At 48.7% G+C, this 20,660-nt stretch overlaps 7 non-coding genes and 1 pseudogene across 7 annotated transcripts; 5 read left to right on the top strand and 3 right to left on the bottom strand.

Moving 5' to 3' along the window:
- Positions 1–2,255: 2,255 nt before the first annotated feature.
- On the top strand, positions 2,256–3,338 carry LOC109451531 (small ribosomal subunit protein eS10; annotated as a pseudogene).
- Positions 3,339–10,222: 6,884 nt separating this feature from the next.
- On the top strand, positions 10,223–10,295 carry TRNAV-AAC (transfer RNA valine (anticodon AAC)). Its single transcript has one exon. It is a non-coding gene; the product is annotated as a tRNA-Val (tRNA).
- Positions 10,296–11,150: 855 nt separating this feature from the next.
- TRNAE-CUC (transfer RNA glutamic acid (anticodon CUC)) lies at positions 11,151–11,222 on the top strand. Its single transcript has one exon. It is a non-coding gene; the product is annotated as a tRNA-Glu (tRNA).
- A 5,165-nt stretch (positions 11,223–16,387) lies between these two features.
- On the bottom strand, positions 16,388–16,461 carry TRNAN-GUU (transfer RNA asparagine (anticodon GUU)). The gene has a single exon. It is a non-coding gene; the product is annotated as a tRNA-Asn (tRNA).
- Positions 16,462–17,012: 551 nt separating this feature from the next.
- TRNAH-GUG (transfer RNA histidin (anticodon GUG)) lies at positions 17,013–17,084 on the top strand. Its single transcript has one exon. It is a non-coding gene; the product is annotated as a tRNA-His (tRNA).
- Positions 17,085–18,598: 1,514 nt separating this feature from the next.
- On the bottom strand, positions 18,599–18,670 carry TRNAE-UUC (transfer RNA glutamic acid (anticodon UUC)). Its single transcript has one exon. It is a non-coding gene; the product is annotated as a tRNA-Glu (tRNA).
- Positions 18,671–19,804: 1,134 nt separating this feature from the next.
- On the bottom strand, positions 19,805–19,876 carry TRNAH-GUG (transfer RNA histidin (anticodon GUG)). The gene has a single exon. It is a non-coding gene; the product is annotated as a tRNA-His (tRNA).
- Positions 19,877–20,425: 549 nt separating this feature from the next.
- On the top strand, positions 20,426–20,499 carry TRNAN-GUU (transfer RNA asparagine (anticodon GUU)). The gene has a single exon. It is a non-coding gene; the product is annotated as a tRNA-Asn (tRNA).
- Positions 20,500–20,660: the final 161 nt, after the last annotated feature.

Here is a 20,660-nt window from a genome sequence, read left to right as displayed (position 1 = left end):
GCCCTTTCCGTCAACCCAGTGGGTCACCAGGGTCCTCATGGCTGAGGAGGAACTCGTCAAGGGAGTGTATTATACGCTTCATTCTTTACCTCCTTGGAGGTTCTGCTCTTGTGATTTTCATGCCTCTATGGCCTCTTTATAATCCAACTTCTTTAAACCATAATTTTGTTTTGATACTTCTGTGTATCCTTGGAAAAAAGTCTGGCTATTGTGGAGGCCCAGACACATTTCTTTTCCATCTTTCCTTTTAAAGGAGGCAGTAACAGGGTTCTTCGTGAGACAATGCTCCAACTGAAGGCTGGGATGCATCAGCCCTTAGAAAAGAAGGGACCTGCTGAGAAGGAAGTGACTGAGCAGACGACTCTGCCTGAGGAAGCGGGATTCTCCTCTGTGTCCCTCAGCAGAGTAAGAGTAAGAGACTCTTTGTTCAGAGACTTCCACTGTCAGAATTAAGCCATTGCCAACAGAGCAGTTTTCAGTGTCTGCATCCGGGCTCTGTACCTTAACTGCAGGGCTTTCTCTTAAGACCTTTCTGCAAATTCCTTAGAGAAAAGTCTATAGTATTTTCATTATTAATTATATTATTCAGAGTAATTTGGTGTTATTCTAACAACATATGTATTCAGCAAACATATGATCTTGCAAGCACATGGGTGCTTGAAATTTCTTGGAAATCTCCAGTCATGTGAGTGATGTCTTTTCTGCATTGCTGGGAGCACGTAAGACTCTCCTGTTACCTCAGATGTTAGCCTGGTGAATGCTGACCCATCCCAGTGCCAGAGGAGGTAGATTTATACAGAGGCTCCTTTATCTCCACTCCATTCTCTGCAGAAGCACATGTCCCCGGTTTCTGGAAGGGCATTTTTGATAAGCTCGTTTTTTAAAATAAGCTTACAAAATTTCCAAATAATGGCCTGTTGGCTAGAGTTCTCAAACTACCTTTTATGGCAGTTTTCCTATAACTCTTCAAAGATATTCAAATAATATGGGGTTAATCCATTATGCATTTACCTATTATGGGGTTAATAATATGGGGTTAATCCATTATCCATTATGATGAGCACCAGTTACTGAAATACTAAATGGTCACTAACTTGCTTAGTCATTGGGGCACAGCTTTGGAGGTGATTAAAACTGCTCATGCTCCATTATTGGGTCACTGTCCATTTGTACCACTTACATTTCCCTGACCCAGACAATAACGTCAGAGCTAGAAAAACCTTAGTCAGTCAGTTTCACTTCCTCATTTCAGAACTGAGAACATGCAGGCCCAAAAACACAGTCAATCACCCCATCAAAGTTGCACAATAGCCTTCGGGGAAATAGTAGAATCCTGGGCTCTCAATTTCATAAAGCCTATATATGCTTTGTCAAATACATTTTGAAAATGTATATTCTTGTGATTATTCTTTTTAAAAAACAGACTTTACTTTGGAGAAGTTTTAAGTTCAAAGCAAAATTGACTGGAAAATACAAGGAGTTCCCTGTACACCCCCATTCCACACATACATAGTCTCCTCCCCCACTAGCAACATGTCCACAATACAACCTATGTCAGGTCCAGTAGCATTAAGGTGTGGACGGAAAAAGGGCCACATGTTAAACCTGACAAGCTCAGGAGACTGAAAATAACCACATAGGATGGTGTGAACATAAAAATTCCTAACTAAGGTGGGCCATGGCGGGAAGTCACATCCTTGGCCTGTAGCTTCCTTGACAAAGGTCAATCTTTACCTTAAGTGAGCCTGTCTGTTGTCTTTTTGCATCTGAGATAACATAACCTTGGAATGTTAGAGTAATCCCTTTTTCTGGACCCCCCAGGAGGCACAACCCAGCACACCAGAGCAAGAAACTACAAAATCCCTCATTGTGACCTTGTTCCCCAAATACCATCTCGATATGTTGTAAAATGTTATTAACAATCCCATACCCACCAATGTAAAAGTGTGTGTCTCTCCATTTTGCTTTTTATCCAATCCCAGAGATCCTCCATCCCCCACTTTGCTTTTCCCCACCCCTTAATCTACAACCAATGGATTTCATGTAACCCTCCTCCTTTGATTCTAATGTATAAAATAAGTTGCAAAACGGCCATTTTCTGGAGCATTTTCTCAATCCGTTGAGACTTTGCTTCCCAGGAATTGTTGTCAGTTTGGCTCAAATAGACTCTTACAAGCTTTCTCTTAGGCTGGATGTTTTTTTGTTGACAAAGGTTTTCTGTACATGGGGACAGACTGCCAGCAATGAAGTTTATACTGATTATGGGCCATCCTTTAGCGTCCAAAGCTTCCTCCCAATACTAGATAAATTGGCCAAAATATTAGTTGAACGGATGGATGCCCAGTGTTTTTGTAAAGCCATTTTCCTGTCATCCAAGCACGTACATATAGGAGCTGGTTCTAATATCAACTGAGAGTCTTCCGGGCAACTATTTTGATTAGTAAAGAAAGGTATGTATTGAATGGTGGGCCTTAGTAGATAAAGAAAATCCCTAACAGAAAAAGGAACATGAGTCTTTTCCAGCTCCGGACTGGGACGCAGAAGTCGTAACGATGTTGCTGCCCGAGAAGAACCGGATTGCCATTTATAATATGAGCTCCTTCTTAAGGAGGGAGTGGTGGCGGCCAAGAGGGATGTTCACAGGCCCAAACACCCTGAGCTGACAGACAAGAATGCGCCTAATCTTCACGTCATGAAAGCCACGCAGTCTCTCAATCACGAGGCTGTACGAAGGAACAGTTTGCCTGGAGACATCTCTACTGGTACCTTACCAACGAGGGTACCCAGTATCTCCCTGATTACCTCCACCTGCCCCGGAGATTGTGCCGGCCACTTTGCGCCGCAGCTGGCCTGAGACCGGCAGGCCAAGGCCCAAAGGTCTGGAGGGCGAGCGACCTGCAAGACTCATGCCAGGGGAAGCTGACAGAGACACACCTACAGACGGAGCGCTGTGCCTCCTGGTGCTGACAAAAAGCCGAGGCCGGGGCTTGGTCAGCAACCGAATTCCAGTTTAGAGGCGGATTTGGTCGCGCACGTGGTCAACCCAGTAAAGTGGGAGCGGTTATTTGGTATTGAATGAGCTTGTGAGGAAAAAAAAAACCTTGTGTGCCAGTCTTTGCATCATGTAGTCTGATCAGGAATATTTTAAAAGTCAATATAAACGGGGCAAGACTGGATTGGTTGGGGGGAAGTCCCACGGCAGGGGCACACGATCAACAATCTCAGTAAAGTTGGAGCCATTATTAGTGTTTGAATAAACTTTGGAGAGAAAATGGTCTCAGCAAACTGGGAGCGATTTTGGTGTTGAATAAACTTGTGGTGAGAAAAAAAAAAAGGAACATGAGTTTGAGCATTCTGTTAGGTTGTAAAGCAGAACTATCACAATAATTGCCATTAAAGTAAGTCCCAGAAAAAGAGGACCCAGCAGAATCTTGTTCCGTGGCCTTGGGCGTAAGCTGGCTACCTTGTGTTGTTCTCTGCTTCAAGGGAAGATTTTCCCCTGGAAATCCTTAATTTTAAGTCAGCAGTAGGTTGACATGGCTAAGAGTCTGGGGGCAGAGAGGAGGGACTCTCTTGAATTGATAGATATAGATCCAAGGTTCAATATCGTATAATTTAACTGCTGTGTGAGAAATTAAAAGAACCTCCTAGGTCCTTTTCCATTGAAGTTCAAGTGCTGTTTTCATGGATATCTCTTCCAGAACACCCACTCTCCAGGTTCCAGTATATGGGTGCGCAGTCACACAACAGCCTAGCCAACTGTCCCCCTGTGTCTTTCCTTAAGGAAAGAAGAGTCTATGAGACTGTGCCTTTCTGGGACTCTGTTCCATCCTTGTGTTTACACCTTATGTCTCTCTGTCTGGTCCCCAAAAGATGGTTTGCAGCCAAAGACAGGTAAGACATCTCACGGGAGATACAACCTAAGCCATGCTGAGTGGGGACCCCCAGTGAGCTGTCTTAGAAAAATATGGGAAGGGGCCTTGCCTCCCCTGCCCCCGCCTGGGAAAAGCTGTTGCCAGCTCTGGCTTTTCCCTGGCACCTATTTGTAAGAGAAGTGATGAGGGCAACAAAGATCAGTTCTCTCCACTTATCTCAACGGAGCTGTTACCATATGAGAGACTTGACCCTGAGAGGGTACATACCGTAATTAAGACATCATGGGACCTTGTGCTTCGGCTGTTGACAGACAAAGGGTGATTGGAATAAACACTTTTCTGCTATGATGTATGAGTCTCACAGACCGTGTAAGAAACAATGTTACTTTCTTGTATTTGTATACCTATCAATAGAAACCTCCAGTCGGCCTTATTCTGAGCTCCAGTCCTCTGAGACTGAGAGACCCCTGGCCTTCGGAGAGATTTAACTGCATTAAGTCTCTGTTTGTTTCTTTCTTAAAAACTTAACCCAAGCCGCCCCTTCTCACACCCTCACTGCCCGTGTTGCGCTGGACGCAACGTGGATGTAAAGACTTCACCAAGTGGAAAGTCTCTGAAAGCTTCCGCAATCTGTTGGATATAAGCTTTTGCATATTGTATTAGTGCGTTACAGTATTGGGTTAAATTAGCATTTACAAGGGCAGGATAGAGTTCTATCATCAAAGGCATGGGTTGCCCAGTGATGATTTCATAAGGTGCTAACTTATGTTTCACAAGAGGCATTGACCTCGTTGACATAAGGAATAAGGATAACGCCTTAGGCCAAGGTATTCCTGTGGTTTCAGTCAATTTTGCCAATTTTAGAATATCACTGGTATGTACAACCTTTCCTAAAGACAGAGGATGATAGTGCCATAATATTTGAATAAGCTTGTTTAATTGTTTTATAACCTGTCCAGTAAAGTGAGTCTCTCTACCACTTGAAATTTCATTTGGGATTCCCCACAATGGAAAACCATCTTCTAATAATTTCTTTGCTACAGTGGTGGCATCAGCTTTCCAACATGGGAAAGCTTCTACCTATCTAAAAAATAGACGTACTGTTACAGTACATATTAATAGCTCATAGAAGGAGACAATTGAAAAAGTCTAGTTGTAAATATTCAAATGGTCCAGATGGTGGGGGAGAAGACCCTGGCGTTATTTTAATGGTTTTAACCAAGTTATGTGATTGACAGTTTAAACATTGATTAGAAACCTGTTGTTCTAATTTAGAACAATCACCCTACTAATATTTTTTTCATAATTTGAGTCCTTTTGTCAGTTCCATGGTAGGTAGTCATATGAAGTGCTTGCAAGAGTAGTGATTTCAGGAAGCACCCAGGCAGCCATTTGGGCCCTTCCAAAAGTCCTCTTTTTATGTTAAATTTGCATCCTTGATGCAACTTTTGTTTTTCAGCATCAGATAAAAAAATATTTTGTCTATTACACAAATTGTCTTAAGCAATCTGATTTGGATCTATAGTGGACCACAAGTTGTGGAAATTCAGGAAAATGGCTTTACAAAAAGGTTTGGTATCTTAATTAGTCCAGTATCCAGCAGCTGTCTAACGACATGCGAAATGTTGGACAGAACTGTCAATAAAGTACAGGGTGGTTTTAAAGATTCAATGTTGGGGGATAACCTGCCCTGATCCCCATTCTAGCTCCTTCCAACACCTGAATTACCTGTTCCAGACCAGTAACTGACCAGTGACTCTGAGCCTGAGGCAAATTTTAGCTTCTCAGGAAACAGCTACTTAACACCTATGCCCCCTGCTGGCACAAAACAAACAACACTGCCAAGGTCCCAGACAAAGGGGTGAAATCAGAAGCCACTGGATCCGCTCTGGCACACCTACAGAAACACAGAGGACATGGAGTTGGCCTCGTAAGTTTATCATTACCAAAGTAATGACGGATAATCTGTCTTCTTTTTGACAAGTTCAGTACTTTACAGGCTTTGCTCCAATCATCCCAACATTTAAAATAAATTGCAATCCTGACCATATTTCTAAAAAGGCAATGTAGGTATTTTACCCTCACTTTGCAGATGGAGAAACTGAGGCACAAAGAAGGAAAGTGACGTCTCAAAAATGCAGTGGGAGGGTAGAGCGCACTGGGGCTAAAACCCAAGATTGTTGATTCCTGCTACATACATCTAACCGCTTTGCCTCTCTCAGGAACAAGATGAACTAAAACATTCTCTTCTACTCATTTCTGTAACAAATAGTAGTCAGCCAGGATATTATGGGATTCTAAGTCAGTTCAGATCATTTTTTGGAGATCATTTTTTCAGATCATCATTTTTTTTGAATGCCTATGGGAAAAAACACCATACTAGCTAGTTACACGGGAGGATACAGAAGCAATAGGGGGTCCCAATGAAAAATCATACATATCTTTGTCAGATGACATTTACTAGAATATTCTCACTAACATAGTGTGTTAAGGTCAAAAATTAGAATCTACGTGAGAGCCCACCCATAGTAGAAAGGGCAAATAAATTGTGTTATATTCCAAGAGTAGATATTATAGAGCAATGACAAATGGATAGAGCATGCTTGTCATTTGGGGCAGAGTGCTGAGGGCTACGCATCTGAGTGACTCCAACCAACCTTGAATTTGCCTTGAGATTAAATACCACTTTAGGGATCAGCGTGAGACGCCCTTAGGCAAGAAAGCTCTAGGTAAATTGGCATTGAGCAAGGACTTGAGGAAGATGGAGGAGGAAAATGAGGAAACTCGTGGGCCACTCTGAGCTTCTCGGGAGCACAGGGGCCCCAGAGGAGTAACGGAGACGGATCACCAGTCCGTTGCAGGACTGATTCCACATAGTGAGGAAGGTGAGGGAACAGCACTGGTCTCATCTCAGAAGACAGTTCCTTCTGTTTGTCATTGTAAATCCAAGATTAGGTCGGGGACACTTTCAGCACTTCAAGGTAGGAAATAGGGGAGTTGTGGCATCCAGCGCAACACGGGCAGTGAGGGTGCGAGAAGGGGCGGCTTGGGTTAAGTTTTTAAGAAAGAAACAAACAAAGACTTAATGCAGTTAAATCTCTCCGAAGGCCAGGGGTCTCAGAGGACTGGAGCCCAGAATAAGGCCAACTGGAGGTTTTTATTGATAGACATACAAATACAAGAAAGTAACATTGTTTCTTACATGGTCTGTGAGACTCATACATCATAGCAGAAAAATGTTTATTCCAATCACCCTTTGTCTGCCTGCCAACAGCCGAAGCACAAGGTCCCATGATGTCTTAATTACGGTATGTACCCTCTCAGGGTCAAGTCTCTCATATGGTAACAGCTCCGTTAAGATAAGTGGAGAGAACTGATCTTTGTTGCCCTCATTACTTCTCTCACAAACAGGTGCCAGGGAAAAGCCAGAGATGGCAAATGCTTTTCCCAGGCAGGGGGAAGGGGAGGCAAGGCCCCTTCCCATATTTTTCTAAGACAGCTCATTGGGGGTCCCCACTCAGCATGGCTTAGGTTGTATCTCCCGTGAGATATCTTACCCGTCTTTGGCTGCAAACCATCTTTTGGGGACCAGACAGAGAGACGTAAGGTGTAAACACAAGGATGGAACAGAGTCCCAGAAAGGCACAATCTCACAGACTCTTCTTTCCTTAAGGAAAGACACGGGGGGACAGTTGACTAGGCTGTTGTGTGACTACAGGGAGTCACATATGACCCCCACTTTACAGCTGAGAAATTTGTTATATAGACAACAGTGACAGGGTTAAGGATAATTCAGGCCTTCTGAACCCAGTTGAAGGGGGACAACTCACAATCTCCAACAGTTACAGAGAGAAGGCTAGCCCAAAACTCGGCTGTAGGATGCTGAGATCATGTCAGCAAAGCAGGGAGTGTGTGTTGCCTGGTGTCCCTGTCATCTGTGGGAGCGTGGATGGGGAAAGGAAGAAAGCAGAGCTGGGCAGCAAAAAGAATGTATGTTTAGATGCTGCCTGGAACGCATCCTGAAGGGAGTCACTTTGCTCCTCTGCACTTACTTCCAGAAGCAGCTGCAGGCAAAGACAGAGACGGTGGGAGCTCAGGGTTGAACAACTGGCATCTAGCAGGCTGTACACCGCACAAGCAAGCAAGTCAGCGCCGGATCCAAATCCTGGATTTCCTAGGTAGGGGAGAAATACTCCTCTTTAGATTCCCATGCTCTTGTGCGGGACTTGACAGCAGAAAATGCCATTTGGATCTGGAAAGAGATGCCATTTTATATAAAAGGCTTCCCAGCCCCTGCTCCAACCCCCTTTCTCTATTTTTCTAACTCATCTTCTGCTCTCACAGTCCTGGTTTTTGCACCTTTCTGCCCACCTTTTTGCCCTTTGTAGCTACAGTTTTAGGAGCATTTGCTACAATGAAAACAAGACAAGACAATGGCGACTTCTTCATACTGTCTCTTAAATGCAACACAGAAAACAAGATGGAATCCTTGGAAATCCATGATGGGTTGGTTTGAGAACTACTGGTGGGGTCTGCGACCTACTTGGCGAGAAGTACTAGCTAAGCAACTCTAAGAGTTGCCACTACAACAGGGGTATTTCTCAGGGGAAGCTCCTGTGTTACAGAAGCGGGTGGGGTGGGGGCAATAAGGGGATTCAGGTGGTGTGGTGGGAATCTGACCAACCACTGCCCCAAACCCACTGCCCCAAACCCAGGATGTGGGCATTGTAGAGCAGCAAATGGAGCATTAAGAGAAAACCCTGTCAAATCTCAGATTGTGACAGCCTAGATGGAAACACTGCTCTCACCCACCACCAGAGGGGCCGCTGTCTTGTCCTTCAACTTTAGGATTGGATGCCCGAGCCCTCAGAGCTCAACTTAAGGACAGTGATCCTAGAGTACTCACTGGACCACCCAGACCCAGAGTGGGCATGCATCTCTACCTGCCCAGTGCCATTTAATAGTCACTTCTAGACTGACCACACATGTAACACTGAATTGTTAAAAGTAGAACATGGATCACTACTGTCTCCTGCAGAAATAGCTTGGCTTTTTTCACCCAGTGATATAGCTATCTTGGAAAATCATGGGGTGAAGGAGGTTTCCTGGGGATGACTCTTCCTCTCCTGCATAACAGAAATAGGAGACAGCTAAACAATCTAATGGGAAGAGCTCACGTGATCAATCCTCCAGGCACACAGCTTTTGGCCCAGGCTTTGGCTACTAAGGAGGTAAGTAGTTGGATGGAAAAGGGAAACCACACCAGATCATTTACCATGTGGAAATGATTAAACAATAATTGGATGCTTAACATGCAAAAAACAAACATCAAGTTAAAACAGGTAAAAAGAGCAGGAAGCAGTTACCTTACCTAGAGCTGAAAAATCAAAGGGGATATGCTGGGGCTGCTAGAGTCTGGAAACTTGGTCCAGAGGTCCCAAGGAGCTGGAACCCAGAGAGAGCTCTGAGGATACTACCTAGCTATTGCTGTTAGCACAGGCAATCAGAGGGGGCCCCCAGAACTAGGACTGAAACTTTGCGTGGAGGGTCATTACCTGGCTAGTGCTGGTTCTTCAGGAGTTAGAAGGCGGGACCCTGCAACGCTGGCACCTGGCATCTAAGGAGGGGGGAGAAGTCCACCTTTGTGTCTGCAGAACCTGAACAAGGCCCCTCGCAGAACTGAGATCCAGACCTCTGGGGTGGGGGATGGGGACACTGCCAAGCTGGTGTTGGGATTCCTTTTGCCTGGAGGACACCGGAGAAGCGCAGAGGCGCAAGGGCTTGCGTGGAAAGAGGGCGCAGGTCCCGCGCGTCGGAGCAGAGGGGAGGGAAGGGGGGGGGGAGCGGGACCTTCGGTTCCTGGGTAGATTCCAGGCACCCGCCGATCGGCAAGAGCCAGGAGCACTGACCGCCGGCGCCGTGAAAAGGGCCCGGGCGGCGTGTGTCCCCAGCCCGAGAGGGGCGGTGTCCACACTGCTGGGCGGCGCGGATGGACACAGACGCACCCAACCCGCCGGCTCCTGCAGCTGCCGGGAGCGGAGGCATCGGTGGGGACTACTCGGGCACCCCGGCGCTGAGTTCAAGAATGGAAACCCGCGTTCGATGCGGGATCCCGAAGCCAAACTTTTTTTTTTTTTTTTTGGGTGGGGGGACAGCGCCAGGGTCCTCGCTTCGGGGGGTAGGCGCGGAACCCCAAGCAAGAGCCTCTCGGGAGCCGCAGTCTCCTGGTCTGAGGGATCACCGGTGCTTCCCGGGGCGCTTTTCAGTTCAAAAAATTGATAGCTAGAGGCGTTGTAGCACGTCCTACGGTTTTCATGAGGATATCATTAGTGCCCTTCCCCATCCAGGTTTCCGTAGTGTAGTGGTTATCACGTTCGCCTAACACGCGAAAGGTCCCCGGTTCGAAACCGGGCGGAAACAGTACCCTTTTCTTGAAAGTTACATTCACGTTTAACAACAACAAAAGGAGGGCAAAGGGGTGGGCTTTGGAAGCCTACTCAGCTCTTTTTTCCAGTCACAAGACACGTGGCTGGAGTTCAATTCTCACCTGAAAGCCTTGTCACCACGACGAACGAGGCCTCCCTTGTCTCCTCTAAATCACACTGGATCGCCTGCCACAACCACTTAGTCCAACCAGGCACACTTCAGGTTACCCTTAGATCAAGAACTCCACTAACCTGCTCAGCTAGCGCCTCAATCTTCTCTACCTGCTGGCTGGCATTAAGCCTCTAAAAACCAGGCAGTTCTTCCCGGCGAAGCGCACTTGGCTCTCCTCCATCCCAGCTAGCTTGTGGAACAGGTTGATTTATGTGATCGAATAAAAGAAAACCAACCGAAGTCCGCATCTGGGGCTCGAGCAAAGAAGTTTCATGCTCCCCTAGTTGAGCTGGTCGGGACACCATAAGGGAGCCCGTACACGTGACGTCATCAGGAGAGCCCCTTGATCCAGTACAAAGATCAGGAAGTAAACGGACTCCGCTGACCCCCCGCTATGAGCCAAGTCCGCACCCTACTCACAAGGCAACCGAGGCCGCACACAGTGCTAAAGCTGGACTAGAACACAACCCAGCTCAGTGACCTTGCAGTCTGATCTCAGAGCCCAAAGCGTCCTCCAGGTCTGGGAGAGGTGAAGGTGATGAGCAGCTGGGCAAGGGCACAGCTGCATTCAGCCCCGTGCCGCTGGGACTCACATTCAGTTCTGCTGCGTTTCAGAAAACTAACCTTCACTGTCAACATTTTTCATCTAATGATGCTAGGTGCAGCTCTCCTCGTGGCTCCCTGGTGGTCTAGTGGTTAGGATTCGGCGCTCTCACCGCCGCGGCCCGGGTTCGATTCCCGGTCAGGGAATCCTGTTTTTCTCTTTTCTTTTTTTTCAGGACCTTTTCTACCGACTTCCTAAACGCTGGTGGGGCGAGGTCCAATGGTTCCAGGCATCATCGCCCAGGCTGAGAGGGGAAAAGGGATGATTTTTCCTGGCCTTTGCCTGTCTAGACTCCAGTCTAACTCCAAGCAAACACAGGCATCCCGATGTGTGGTGTGTATTCAGTTGTACCTCTCCTCAAAGTGGGAGGTCTTAACCGAACTTCTGTTCCCAGGGTCCCATGGAGTCCAAGAGTGAGTTTAAAAAATTCTAGCTGTGGGCAAATTACTGGTTTTAGTGCTAGGAATGAGGAATAAGGGGAAAAAAATAAAGATGATAAAAGGGTGAATCTCAAATGCTTTTAAACACTTGAAAGAATTCTAATAATTGACATACAGTGGCATAGAAAATTTTTATGTCATGTCATATTTCTAAAGATGACTTGTATGCATCAGACCAGTTTAATACTTTCACTCTAAAAACTATTTTTTGTTGCCTCCCAGATTTTCCAGTAATGTAGAAAAGATTGGTAGCATAGTATTCTGGTTTGTGTACGTCTTGGACTTGTTTTCTCTTCAATATCTTAATTTTGAATTTCCTAAATTTCCTATCCTGGTTTTACTGGCCAAATAAGAAAACTTTAAGTCCAATAAACATTTTTTTGTAAAATTTAAAATTATGTGTTCCAGGAAGGAATTTTGCCTCAAGAGTGCAACACAGAAATCCCACCTGAGTTTTCAGCCTGCTGGCCTTCCCTATGGATTTCCAACTCAAGACAGCAGCAGCAACTCTTCCGTGAATTTCCAGCCTGCTGTACTGCCGTACAGACTTCAGACTTCGCAGACTGTACAATCTCAGGAGCCAATTCCTTAAAATAAATAGATGATAGATAAAGAGATGGTAGATAGATAGAGAGATAAACAGAAATATCTCAATGCAAACAAAATAGATTCTGTTGGTTCTGTTTCTCTCGACAACCCTGACTAATACACCTCTTGCAATATTCTGTGCATTAATGATTAGCTTTCAATTATAAATTTGCAAGGAAATGATCCACATAAATCTAGACTATTATGTAATCTACGTTCAGAGATTGTCAGAATGATAGTATTTCAGTTTTAACAGAATTTTGACAGGCTCCTTCTCACAGCCGCTTAGCTAAAGGGTCTTTTTCAAAGTGGTAGTGTTTTTTTCCTTATTAGCAGTAACATATGGGATTATGTTTATGTTTGACTGCATATAGTGTATACCATCAAAGCTGATTAAATGAGTCACTTAAAAAATAAAAAATAAAATTATGTGTTCCAGCAAATAAATATACCATATAATACCTTTTAAATGGAGAGTAAATCTTATAATTCTACAAATCATAGTGACAATTATTCCATTTACAATTTTTGGGTAAACATTTTTAGGAATCGTATGATTCCTACGTGCATTTCTCTATTATGTATCAGCTCAAGTTGCCATTTTAAGATCTACTGTTAACTTTAAGTTCTTTGATTTTAAATGGAGTTAATGTATAATCTTCACCTGGAGAATTTCTAGTTAAGATAGAAATAATAAATCACTATTTTAATTAATGCTGCCTCATATTTTTATGGATTATAGACTGGCTGTATGTAAACAGGTTAAGGGGAGGCATGGATACCGTTAGGAGAGTCTGGTAAGCATGGCCATTATGTCACTTTAAGAAGTGTGAAACAGGGAGCATTTGAGATCTTGCTCCCCAGTATATATCATCAGTTTGGCTCAAATAAACTCTTATAAAAATTCTCTCTTAAAAAAAAACAAAACAGAATAACAAGTGTAAAACATGCAATCACGTGCAATGTCTGCTCCAGGAAGTAAGGAGTTATCACTGGAATCACTGGAGGCCTGCTGTTTTCCTGAAGTGCTTGCATATTAAACATACATATATATGTTTAACATACATGTATATGTTAAACATACATGTATATGTTAAACATATATATATATATATATATATATATATATATATATATACATATACATACCCACTGCTAGTGCCCCTAGGCCAAGGCAGGCAGGTGCACCTGGAAAGGTCACAGCACCAACCGGTTGTGCTCCCACGGTGGTGCCCCTTTGAGGCCTCCAAATGTGGATTCCACAGGGCAGGGACCTTGGGTCTGCTCATGATGCATCATCTCTCCCAGAGCAGGGCCTGCCACCTACTAAGTGCTTAATAAGTGCACAGTGATTGAAGGTTTTCTAATGCAAGGTCCTGGAAAGCTGAAGAGGAAGAGAATAAAGTGGGTAAGATTGGAGGCCGCCTAGAGTATGAGGAACAGAGACAGACAGAGATAGATAGATAGATAGATAGATAGATAGATAGATAGATAGATAGATAGAATAGAAAATGTCCAAGAACCAGATTTAGTGTGCAAAAGCCAAAGAGTTCATTTTTGTTCAAGAAATTCAACAGAAGAATCAGGGAAGGTGAGCCAATAACTCTAAGGAGCCAGGTCTGCCTGCACAAGATGCATTGCCAGGTGCAGGGTTCTGTTGGTTCCAATGATTTGTTTCAAATGGGATACTTTGTACAGAACCAGCCAAACACTGTCAAGAAATCATATAGAGACAGCCATCAGCATACCCATGCACACTTGAGTTAGGAGAAAGACCAGTCAGTAGATCGTGTGCATCCAAAGAAGGAAAAAACACAGTTCAAAAAGGAAAGGGAAAAGGAACAAATGTCTGGGACCAGCTTATACACTCCCCTCCAATTCATTAGCTGCAAAATCCCGGGATATTCTGGCCAGTCTTCTCTGGACTTGATTAAGTAGGTCACCACCGAAAACAATTACAATTGTTAGGAGACTTTCTAAACATCTTGGAAGTTTAGCTGCCAAACATGTGAGATAAGGGATCCATGGGTAATGTTCACATTGTCCTGTTTTACCTCAAGAGGGCTTAGTTGAGTCAGGAGGTCACCACTCCTCTTGTTAGAGTATCAGGTAGGTGTGCAGAAAGTTCGTTGTGCTGGTAAAAGCAATACAAGGGAATAGAAATTGGCACAGCTTCGAGTGAAGTCAAACTAAGAACATACAAAGAGATGCCTGCAGCTTCTGGCAAAAATGGAGTGACACAAATCAAGTTTACTCTCCTGCCTGAACTCTCACCCTTTCCTCTCCCCTCAAAGGAAAGAAAAAGAAAAATACATGAAAGACTGGTTTCCCAGGCACTGGAAATCAGGCAACAAAGGACAGCAACCCTGAGAGATGAGAAACAAACAAGGTGAGCCCCACTGTTGGCCCAACTTTGCTGCTTTCAGAGAGTTTCCAGGGTGGAAATGAGGAGGGGGCCCTGAGACCAACTCCTTGGACTGTAGAGGTGAAGCCGAATGTCCATGGAGAGCAAGGCAGCTGGAGTTCATGGGACAAAGATCCAGTGATGAGAAATGGACACAGAGAGAATCCAGGCATATGGAAAGTCTCTTTCAAGTATTCAGCACAGTAATGATCAAGACATGTATGTAAAGAAATTGCCTGAGGCCAAGGGAAGAAACTTCTGTAAAGATCAGAAGGTTCACTGCCTGAAGCTTGCACAGGACAGGAAATCATACTTATTCCCACCAGCCAGACTGGACTACTCATAATTCATGGGCCACTGGGAACAACACTCAGGAAAGTCTTGCCTCAGTTGTGGAAATAATCATCCTGAGACTGATCTACCTCAAAATTCATAAAAATAAGCTCCAAGGGAATCAAACTGTTGACAAATCACTTAACTGTACTCCAGAACAAAACTCAAGAAGAGTTATAGGACCACCAAAATAGCCAGTACCCAAGAAGGTAAACTATGACAATGTCTGGCATCCAATCAAACAATGGAAGGTAGGCAAAGAGGCAGGAAAACAACCCACAATGAGGAGAATAATCTATTAAAACTGACCTAGAACTGGAACAATGTAAAAAGTAGCAGAGATGATTTTAATACAGTTATTATGACTGTCTCCTGCCCAAAGATTCATTAGAAACGTGGAATCCAACTTTAGAGATGGAAACAATAACATCTGAAAATAAATTCACCAGGTGGAATTAACTGCAGATTAGAAATTGTAGGGGAAAGATAGGGAGCATAAAGCCACGAACAACTGAAAATATCCAAAATGAAACACACAGTCCTAAAAAAAAATTTTTTTGAAATGAACATAGCATCAGTGAATGGTGGGACAACATTAAGAGGCCTAATATACGAGTAACGGGAGTCCCTGAAAAGACTGGGGGAGAAGAGACAATTTTTGAGGAAAGCATGACAGAAAAATGTCCCATCCTGACAAAAACCCACCGATCCAAGGAGACAAATGAACACAACCAACGGAGCCCAAGAAACATGAAGGAAACCGCATCTAGTCAGCTCGCAATGAAGTTGCTCAAATATATTGAAAAAGAAAAAACAGTCTCCAAAGCAGCCAGGGGAAAGAGACATGGCACATTCAGAAACCAAAAATTAACATCACGGCAGATTTCTCATCAGAAGCACCGCAAGTGAGAAGACAGTGGGGCAACATCTTCAGAGGACTGAAGGGGGGAAGTCAAGGTGGAATTCTATGCCTCCCCGCCCCACACCCCCAAAAAAGTCTTTCAGAAATGAAGGTGAATGACAACATTTACAGAGGCACAAGAAAAGACTTCATCACCTGGGAAGAGGTGCGACGTCGCTTGAAGGCGGGCCGTGGTACGTTACAGATGCGTCCTCAAAAGCCCAAAGCGGTCGCTGACGTAACAAAGGAAGCGGGAAGCGATGGAATCCTTTGGAAACTTCCTTGGAAATCTCGTAAATGCCTCGATGGAGCAACTGCTCTTCCGGGGTTCTACCCTACAGAAATCCCCGTACGAGTGGCCAAAGACGCGTGTGCAAGAATGATGGCTGCAGCACGCTTGGTAACCCTAAAATCGCAGAACCAGCTCAACTTGAAAAGTCTATGGAAAGGGTTCAGTCAACTAGTACAAATGAAGACTTCCGGATGCCCGCCCGAGCTCTTTCTGCGAGGATCCTGTCTGTGGCGCACAGGACAACAGAAGACAGGAGGGTAGGGGTGGTGGAGGAGGCCTCTGTCCGCCTTTACGAGAGGGGACGTGCAGAAGAGAAAGACCCGCAGCGGCTCTACTTCCAAAAGTTACAGACGCGTCCCTGGGTGGGCTCGAACCACCAACCTTTCGGTTAACAGCCGAACGCGCTAACCGATTGCGCCACAGAGACCACGGCGACCGCACCCTCAAGCCAGCAGAGAGCAAGCGCTCCGTCACTGCCAGGCGGAGCCAGTCGCCTGTTGCCCGACGGCCGTGCCCCCGGCTCCAAAGCCTGGGAAAACCCGACACGTGGGAGTCCACGCTGCACGTTGGTCGCCTTTGAAACCCGTGCTTTGGGCGATTCAGACGGCAGCGGGGCAACCGGATGGCCTCGCCGGGCCTTGCTCCCCACCCGCCTCAGTGCCAGGGCCCCGGCGGACGCCGGTGTCCGCGACCCCCCGGGGCCTGAGCCGAGTGGGGCCGGAAGGAAGCTGAACGGCCCGTGGGCTCCCGTGATGGCTTTTTCCGTTTGCTCCGGCTGCACCCGACCGTCTAGGGCGTTCTGTTTTATCATCACCTGTCAGAATTGACGGGAAGGGAGGGGAAACGGAGAGCGGGCACGGAAGAGACAAGCATACGAGCACCGGCGGTTGTCCGAGAACCAGGCAGCGCGGTGATTCGGGTGGTTTTACGTCAAAAGTCACCGAGCGAGGCCCGGTGCCGTCGCCGAGGCTGCGGCGCGCCGTGATCGTATAGTGGTTAGTACTCTGCGTTGTGGCCGCAGCAACCTCGGTTCGAATCCGAGTCACGGCAGTGTCGTCTGTCGCACCTGGCGCCGGTTTCCCTTTTACACGAGTTCGAACCCGCCCAGCCTGCTCCTTTCCTTATCCGGTGGCCACAGGCCCAGCGCTTTCCGCTGCCCATCACGCGCCACCTCGTCGCGGGAAGGGAAGGACCCCCTACACCGCACCGACCTGGGGAGCGGGTCCTCCTCCACTCCGTCTCTCGGCACAAGGAAACTCAAGCACGTCCTTTCCCTCCGCTGGGGCCCCCAAAATGCCCGACTCCTTCGTGCCCCCAACTGCCCGGCAAGGACGCTCATGCGTTGTCATTGCTGGAAAGTGGTGCTTCTGTCTTACTCAAGTTCCGAAGGATCTTAAAGACCCGATTTTTAAAAATTTTTTAAAGTTTTCATCAGATATGCGGCACCTCCTCCGCAGACCTTGTTCAGCTGTTTCAACCTTGGCTCCTGGGACTCTGCTCGGGGGACTTGGGCAGTCCTGGGCTATCGGTCTCCTTATTCTCACCGTATCAACCTCTCTAAGTAGCAGCCTCTCAGGGGTTTTTAAATGCTGCGGGCCGCCACTCACGCGCCGAATGGTAGCGGTCGGGATCGCGCAACTGGAAGGGTAGGGCTTTCACCCACTAAGGTGGGGACAGTGCGGGTGAGGCAGGGTGCGGGGTGGGGTGCGGTGGGGGAAGAGCCCGCCTCCAGGTCGGGGCCGCGGAGCCTCGCTGAAAGCGCGTTCCGTCCCCCGCCTCTCGCTTCCCGCACGCTTCCCTACAGCCGGAAAGGAAAGTGCTGCGGCGTAAGGTGTAGCGCAGCCGGTCTTCTCGAGGCGCAGCGCGGTGCCACAGGGGAGGCGTCGTCTATCATGAGCCGCGGGGATACCAGGCGAGAGGGGGGATTTGACTGTGGTACCTGATGCCTGGACATTCTGGTGTTGATTTCTGCTCCTGCCTTCCGCTTGTGGCAGCGGTCGGCGTTTCCCACTTTGTGCCTATTTCACGCGGTGCCTTTGTTGGGTCCGCTCACGTCACCTCCCTACACCGTTTAGTCGACGGACAAGACAGCCCTGGAGGACTTGACCCAGCCAGCGCTCGCCTCCCTGTCACCTTCCGGGCGGGGGTCGCCCTCGGGCCCCTCCTCCGAAGGCTTAGTTCGCGTTTCCTGTGCGGGCCCCGCCGGTGGCTAGGGCGCGCGACCAACTCGCCACCCTCTCAGTTATTCGGGGCTCCGCCTGCTCGGCGCCCCGGCGGAGGCCAGGAGCGCGGGCTCGCGTGCCGCCCACCGGGATGTGACCGCCACACGGCCGTGTAAACCTGATCGAGACGCGGAGGAGCCCCTGAAGTCCCTCGTGCGGGTCGCTGGCACGCAGGAAAAGCAAGAGCGGTGAGCCCCGAGAAGCGGCCCGCCCCTGCGTCCCTTCCCCTGTGCGATTGAACACTCGGTGCGGGGAGCACGCGCCATCACACCTCGGGTGGGGTGGGGTGGGGCGATGAAGGCACATTGTTGCCGGAGGGGCCGCTGTCTGGGCGTAAAAAGCTTCCCTGACCGGGAATCGAACCCGGGCCGCGGCGGTGAAAGCGCCGAATCCTAGCCACTAGACCACCAGGGAGCCGTGGGGGACTCTCTTGCCTCCTTAATTCAGAGCCGACGAATACTCCCCCCTGCGTTCCGGGAGGCTTTGGGGCGGGGGGCGGGTAACGGCTCCCGTCGTCCAGGAATCTTTTCATAAGGCGGAGCTCCCTCCCTGCCCTCTCCACCAAAGGAGCCCGCAGACAGCCCACCGAGCGCCCCGAAGCCCCCCAGGTCCATACGTCCCGGAGCGAGTTGTCCCGTCCTGGCCGCCTCTCCGAACCGCCCGGGGACGCGCCTTTGCGATGCGGCCGCATGTGGAGGGAAGGTCGCCGGCGCCGGGCAGTGGACTAGGGGCCCGGGGAGAGGTGCCGGAGGGTGAGACCCCGGGATCGCCAACCTCAGAAAAGATTCTGAGGCGTGCGGGAAGCGAGAGGCCGGGGACGGAACGCGCTTTCAGCGAGGCTCCGCGGGCCCGACCTGGAGGCGGGCTCTTCCCCCACCGCACCCCACCCCGCACCCTGCCTCACCCGCACTGTCCCCACCTTAGTGGGTGAAAGCTCTATCCTTCCAGTTGCGCGATCCCGACCGCTACCATTCGGCGCGTGAGTGGCGGCCCGCAGCATTTAAAAACCCCTGAGAGGCGGCTACGTAGAGGGGTTGATACGGTGAGAATAAGGAGACCGATAGCCCAGGACTGCCGAAGTCCCCCGAGCAGAGTCCCAGGAGCCAAGGTTGAAACAGCTGAACAAGGTCTGCGGAGGAGGTGCCGCTTATCTGATGAAAACTTTAAAAAAATTTTAAAAATCGGGTCTTTAAGATCCTTCGGAACTTGAATAAGACAGAAGCACCACTTTCCAGCAATGACAACGCATGAGCGTCCTTGCCGGGCAGTTGGGGGCACGAAGGAGTCGGGCATTTTGGGGGCCCCAGCGGAGGGAAAGGACGTGCTTGAGTTTCCTTGTGCCGAGAGACGGAGTGGAGGAGGACCCGCTCCCCAGGTCGCTCGGTGCGGTGTAGGGGGTCCTTCCCTTCCACCGACGTGGTGGCGCGTGATGGGCAGCGGAAAGCGCTGGGCCTGTGGCCACCGGATAAGGAAAGGAGCAGGCTGGGGGGGTGGGGGGGTTCGAAGTCGTGTAAAAGGGAAACCGGCGCCAGGTGCGACAGACGACACTGCCGTGACTCGGATTCGAACCGAGGTTGCTGCGGCCACAACGCAGAGTACTAACCACTATACGATCACGGCGCGCCGCAGCCTCGGCGACGGCGCCCGGCCTCGCTCGGTGACTTTTGACGTAAAACCACCAGAATCACCGCGCTGCCTGGTTCTCGGACAACGGCCGGTGCTCGTATGCTTGTCTTCCGTGCCCGCTCTCCGTTTCCCCTCCCTTCCTGTCAATTCTGACAGGTGATGATAAAACAGAACACCCCAGACGGTCGGGTGCAGCCGGAGCAAACGGGAAGAGCCATCACGGGAGCCCACGGGCCGTTCAGCTTCCTTCCGGCCCCACTCGGCTCAGGCCCCGGGGGGTCGCGGACACCGGCGTCCGCCGGGGCCCTGGCACTGAGGCGGGTGTGGAGCAAGGCCCGGCGAGGCCATCCGGTTGCCCCGCTGCCGTCTGAATCGCCCAAAGCACGGGTTTCAAAGGCGACCAACGTGCAGCGTGGACTCCCACGTGTCGGGTTTTCCCAGGCTTTGGAGCCGGGGGCACGGCCGTCGGGCAACAGGCGAGTGGCTCCGCCTGGCAGTGACAGAGCGCTTGCTCTCTGCTGGCTTGAGGGTGCGGTCGCCGCGGTCTCTGTGGCGCAATCGGTTAGCGCGTTCGGCTGTTAACCGAAAGGTTGGTGGTTCGAGCCCACCCAGGGACGCGTCTGTAACTTTTGGAAGTAGAGCCGCTGCGGGTCTTTCTCTTCTGCACGTCCCCTCTCGTAAAGGCGGACAGAGGCCTCCTCCACCAGCACTACCCTCCTGTCTTCTGTTGTCCTGTGCGCCACAGACAGGATCCTCGCAGAAAGAGCTCGGGCGGGCA

This window comes from Rhinolophus sinicus, linkage group LG14, assembly GCF_036562045.2.
Source record: "Rhinolophus sinicus isolate RSC01 linkage group LG14, ASM3656204v1, whole genome shotgun sequence".
Classification (NCBI taxonomy): Eukaryota; Metazoa; Chordata; class Mammalia; order Chiroptera; family Rhinolophidae; genus Rhinolophus; species Rhinolophus sinicus.
This window is presented reverse-complemented; position numbering and strand designations above follow the sequence as displayed.